This window comes from Chrysochloris asiatica, unplaced genomic scaffold (genome assembly GCF_000296735.1).
Source record: "Chrysochloris asiatica unplaced genomic scaffold, ChrAsi1.0 scaffold00203, whole genome shotgun sequence".
Classification (NCBI taxonomy): domain Eukaryota; kingdom Metazoa; phylum Chordata; class Mammalia; order Afrosoricida; family Chrysochloridae; genus Chrysochloris; species Chrysochloris asiatica.
In genome coordinates, this window is record NW_006408721.1 from 4,468,412 (window position 1) to 4,474,989 (window position 6,578).

A 6,578-nucleotide genomic window follows, 5' to 3' on the forward strand; every position below is an offset into this window, starting at 1 on the left:
ACTCAATGACACCTAACAACAAGAACATTGATACAAAGACTTCACTTAGTAAAAATGTCAACAATACCCCAAACTATATATATATATATATATATGGAGAGAGAGAGAGAGAGAGAGAGAGAGAATACCAATCCAGATTCCAACATCATTCTTTAAAGAGATGGAAAAGGTAATCATTAACTTTAGAGGGCAAGAAAAGAGACCCCGTATAATCAAAAGAAGAAGAAGAAAGTAGGAGGCCTCTGACTTGCTGATCTCAAAATCTAGTACTGGTACAATGAATGACACATAGATCAATGGAATAGAATTGAGAACCGAGAAGTAAATCTATCCACACATGGTCAGCTGACCTTTATCAAAGGCCCAAAACATTAGATGGTGTAGTCTCTTTACAAAGGGCGCTGGCAAAACTGGAAATCCATTTGGAGAAGAATGAAACAAAATCCATATCTCACACCATATACAAAAAAGCCTCAACGTAGGTTAAAGACCTAAATGCCAAACCTAGAACTATAAAAATAATCAGTGAAATATAGGGCACATTTTAGGAGCTCTGATACATGGTATAAATGCACTATCAAACATAACTGAAAACACACAAATAGCAGAAAACAAAATAGATGGCTGGAACCTTCTAAAAATAAGACACTTTGAAATCTACATACAATTCTTGAAGAGTGCTGTGGTTCATCCAGATAAGCCCTGAACTGCTAACCACAAGGTTAACAGTTCAAGTCCACCAGCCAGTCCATGGGAGAAAAATGAGATTTTCTATTCCCACAAAGATTTATAGCCTCAGAAACCCTCTACACAGGGTTGCGATGAGTCGGAACCAAGTTGATAGAACTTAAGAACAGCAACAACACATAAATCAAGCATTTCTGGAGAAAATATAGTGTTCACATTGAGATTACTATTAGGGTAAAATATACTCCAAATTTCTAAGACTAAGTATGACAAAAAGCATGGGAAATGTTATTAGTAATTTACAATTTAATGAGTGTAATGTCATAACACTCTTATCGCAATAGTATAGTATGAAAAATGTCACTAATGGTAGTATCATATTACAACTGGAGTCCTGGTGTGGCATTGCAGGATAATGCACAGGACCACAAGGTTAGTTTGAACTTCACGGCTGGCGGTTCGAACCCACCAGTTGCTGTTCATAAACCCTATACAGGGTCATTATAGGTCAGAACTGACTAGACAGCACTAAACAACAACAATAGCAACAAGATTAAAATATTAATCTCATAATGCTCTAGAATATTTGGTCTATATTGGTTAAGTAATCTGTATATTAAAATTAATTTATACCTCTTATTTTTCTTTTCAAATATGGCTACTAGAAAATTGAAGCTTTACAGATGTGTGTTGCACTACATTTCTACTGGGTAGTACCGGTCTGGAAAGTAAAGCATGTGGTGACTGTCACTCCAGGGGACGGCCAGCACATTTAGAACAGAAATTACATCTTGCTCACCTTTGCTTTTCCTCATGTAGTAGAAATCAACTTTCATGTAGTAGACACCAGATGCATGCTAACTCTAATTGCATTTGAAATGAGAATTATTCTCTGTTATAAGAATAATAGAATCATCTTGTGGACTTTTTGAATATTACTACCAGTGACCATTAGGCTTAGATCTTATTTTTTCACCAGCAAGGATATAATATAATCCATACCTTTCTCTCTTCCTATAGGTGCTAGTTCTAAGCGGCATCTTTATTTGCTTCTGAGTTCACCACAGTGTCAAATAATTGAGGGTACTGAATAATAAGCTTTTTGTATCTATGTACTAATGACATCCATCAGCACCAAACTAGATATACAAAGCTAAAGATAAGGAAGGATCTTGGGGGGGTGGGGGGAGAGAAGAGGGTCTTAGAAACAGAAGTGGATGAAAATCTAGTTCATGAAAGCAGAGATATAGATTGAGAGTCTGATCATAGATACCAGATATCTCTAACATGACAAATGCAAAGACTCATGGATCAATCACTGTTTAAATCAATGAACAAGAAGTCCGAGTTTGTAAGCAAAGATGTGGAACAATCAAATCAATGATCAAGACAGCAGTTATATATACTTTTGAAAGTCTGGAAGGCCCCCAGGAAAATGTTTTTGATCACTTTTAATGAGTCTGGTTCTGACCATTTATTTATACGTCTTTTGATTGTTGTTGATGTAAGAGAGTGCACTAGAGCTGGAATATGTCTTATGTGATCTCCCATCACATTTCTCAAAGAAGCACAGAGAACAAGCACAGAGGAGAGTTCCCAGTAGCAGGCTCTTTCCATAACCAGTACTCTTCACTAATATATAGGAATTGCAGTATGTTTCTTGGTTCTTTCACAATGGCAAGAATGTTTAAGGATGGTCAACTGTGGGGCAGTGGATGCCCGTATTTTAAAAGACAGCTGTTAAACTGAAACCATTTTACCAGTATATATTAACCACGTATATAATAAGACTCAGAAACTCTGTGCAGGCTCACTAGGAGTCGGAACCGACTCCCTGGCACACAACCACCACCATCACCAGTCATTAAAAAAATATCAGTTGCAGTTCATAGCCAACTCCATGCGTTATAAAATAGAACTGCTCCATAGGCTTCTTTTAGCCGTAATATTTACAGAAGCATGTCACTTTCTTTTGTGGTGCTGCTAAATGGATTCATACCACCAATGTTTAGGTTAGCAAACCATTGCCCCACCCATGGACCATAATCACCTGCTGTTTTTAAACTTTTTTCTTCTTTTGGGCAACAAAGCTTCTATGTATTGGGTGACAACTAGACTAACCTTATAGCCTAAAAACTAGTATGTTCTTTGGTTTATTTAATTCTCAGAAGAATTCTGGTACCAACAGAGTTACACCAGGGGATGAAACTGGGACAAATGCCATTATAGTGATCTAGAAAATGAAAGGGTATCCTGAATGATCCCATCTCAACTCAACACTCCTTTACTTTATTTTTCTGAGTCTGATATCAGCCTTCAGAAGAGTAAAGGAAGAGCAGGGGAAAAGGTAGATGTTTTATAAGGCCCTTATAGTATTATTGCATTGAAATGTCACAAAATCCTTTAAACATTGTCATCTCCATTTTGCAGATGGGAAAACCAAGGCTCAGTAAGCAGGAGTCAGAGCTAATCAATCACAGCCCTAGAATGAATGCAGTCTCTGTACTGCTCTTCCTCAGTGTGAAATCTAAGAACACAAGCACTGGAGTATCTTTCCTCAGCTGACTTTATAGCTTATTTCATATTAATCTCCACAGCATTTTCAAAAAACTATTTTAGTCTGCTAAAAAATTGTTGTAGTACATGAGGCTCTTCTGAAAAATAAATGGCTGACATTATAGGAAAGGTTCATGTTGGGACATACACAGACATTCTGATTTGTAACAAAAAAACAAGCATATTGAAACAGTAATGAAAATTTAAATATGCTTTCATGGGGCTTCAAGTCAGCCCTGCACATGCCTTAAGCATGCAGGCACCAGTTTATAAGGGTGTTTGTTACAGGACACTCGCTGCTCCTCAGAAACCCTATATAGGGTCGCTATGTGTCAGAACCAACTCGGCAGCACTTAACAACAACAGTAACAGTCCTGGTGTGCTTTAGGATAAAGTACTAGACTTTGAGGTCAGCTTGAACCTCAAAGTGGGCAGTTCGAACCCACCAGCTTCTCCTTGGAAACCCTACACTAGGTTGCTATGAGTGGAAACCGACTTGACGAGACTTAATAACAACAACAACAGTAGATTCAAACCTGAGTCCCAAGATACTGCTTGGGAATTCTCAGCCCTTGCTTTTCTTTTACTTTGAGCTCTCAAATCCCATCTAACCAGGCCCACCTTTCAGCTCAGTGACCATGATCTCAATTTGTTTCTAAAGACGTGGCTGCATGTATTTCACCTGGCAGTTCAGTCCTAGCTTGACTCTTTGGCTCCCAACCTTCTCCCCTGCCTCACACAGGAATTCTCCACCCTGCTATCAGTCTGAGAAAACAAACGTGGCCACAGCCATTTACTCTTGGTAAAAGCAACCCAAACTGCATTGGCAGGGGTTGGGGTAAGAAGACGGACATAATGTCTAAAATCTACAGCTGTGAAGAACTTTGCCAATTCCTGTGGCAAGATGAATCCAGTCACTGGCATGTTCCACTTTCAACTTTATGAAAAATGGGCTGCCATGATGAAGCAGAGCGCTCCAGAAGCTGCTCTCCATGGCACTGGCTCCATTACCAGAGGTAATGAAGGGATATTAATTATACCTGTTTCAACTGCAAAGGAGCTCTGGTAGCGTAGTGGTTACGAGTCGGGCTGCCAACCGCAAGGTCAGCAATTTGAAACTACCAGTGGTTCCACAGGAGAAAGATGAGGCTTTCTGCTCCCATAAAGATTTATAGCCTCAGAAACCCTGTGCAGGGTCATTATGAGTCAGAACCAACTCCATGATACTTAACAACAACAACATTTCAACTGCAAGGTTGGCGGTTCAAGCTTGCCAGCTGCTCCTTGGAAACCCTATACAGGGTCGCTTTGGGTTGGAATTGACTCAACAGCACTTAACAACAACAACAAAAACAACATAAGTTTCATAAGACTCCTGTGGATAAGAATTGGACTGCAAACCACAAAGTCAGTGGTTCAAATCCATTAGCTACTCCTCAGAAACAACATTAACAGTCCTGGTGTGCTGTAGGATAAAGCACCAGACTTTGAGGTCAGCTTGAACCTCAAGGTGTACAGGGTTGCTATGGGTTGGAAGCAACTCGATGGCAGTTAACAACAAGAATGTAAGCCTAATAAAGAGTGCTGGTGGTGCACTGGGTTAAGTGTTGGACTGCTAACTGCAAGTTCAAACCTACCAGCTGCTCCGGGGAAGAAAGATGAAGCTGTCTGTTCTCACAAAGACTTATAGTCTTGGAAACCCTAAGAGCAGTTCCACTTGCACTATAGGGTCATTATGAGTCAGAATTGCTTGGTGGCAGTGGGTATCAGTTTCACGGTCTTTCACTAGATCTTCCACTAAGCATGCTACTTTTCATGATTTTTTTTTTTTTTTTGGTCTGGGAAGTGGGATATTTGCCTTACAGACCAAAAATTTGACAGAACTACAGATTTGATGCCACCTTTTCTTTCTAGAGCTATATTTGTTTTTTAGAGCCACAACACATAAACTTCCAGAAGGTTCAGTGGACCTGCAATGTCCCCTGGGAAAATACGGTGTCCTCATCATATGAGTTAGTGTGAACATAGGTAAGTTACAGTTTCTTTATCAACATAAAGAGAATACAGATCGTACCTGCCTCATAGGGTTGTGAGAATTAAATGAGCTAATGCATGTAAGCAGTCCAGGTATGGAGCTGTAGGATAAGCACTGGACTGCTAACCACAAGGTCTGCGATTCAAACCCACCAGACACTCCTTGGGAACTCTATACAGGGTTGCTATGAGTCAGAACTGGCAAATGCATACAAAGAGCTTAAAACATTCCTTGCATGTAATAAGCGCTCAGTCTATATGTTGTTGTTATTCTTGCTTTACTTCTTCAGGAGAAAATAGGAAGTCTTTTACCTGATAATGTTTCTTAAGGAGATGATAGTAGGGTGTTGATGTGTTTCTTCATCCCCACATAACTTCATCTAATGAGGCCTTGAAGCACAGTACATTCAGATTTGCTGTCGTCAAGGTATCCCCAATACATGGAAACCCCAGGCACAACCACACAAAAAATTGCTCAACCCTGTACCATCCCCATGATGGGTTACATCTTCACTGGTTTATCTGAGTTTGGAAGCTTCACTAATACATGTTAAGCATCATAATTACACATAGGCCTCCACTGACAGATTGACTGGTGATCAAAGCCAAGTCTCAAGCACTGATGTTGCTGCCTGCTGTTGAATTGGTTCTGAGTAAGAGCAGCCCTATGCACAATATAACAAAATACTGCTCAGTCCTGAGCCAACCTCGTATCTGCTATGTTTGAGCCCATTGCTGCTACTACTATGTCAATCCATCTCTCAGGGGTCTTCCTATTTTTCATTGACCCACAACATTACTAGAATGCTCCTTCTCCAGGGACTGGTCCCTCCTGAAAGCATATCCAAAAAGTATGAGAGATGAAGTCTCACCATCCTGGCTTCTAAGGAGCATTCTGGCTGTAGTTCAGATTTGTTCTTCTGACAGACCATGATACTTTTGAAATTCACCTCCAATACCATAATTCAAACACATTGTCTTTTCTCCAGTTTCTTATTCATTGTCCAATTTTCACATGCATATGAAACTACTGAAAATACCATGGCTTGGGTCAAGTGCACCTTAGATCTCAAAGTGACATCTTGGCTCTTGAACACTTTAAAGAGGTCTTGCAGAATTGCCCAGTGAAGTACTTCATTTGGTTTCTTAACTGCTGCTTTCATGAATGTTTACTGTGGATCAAAGCAAGAAGTCTTGGACAACTTAAACCTTTTCTTCACTTATCATGATGTTATTTATTGGTACAGTTTTTTTCTTTCAGTGTTTTATTTATGTCTCCCCATTGCCTTCTTGCCTGCATG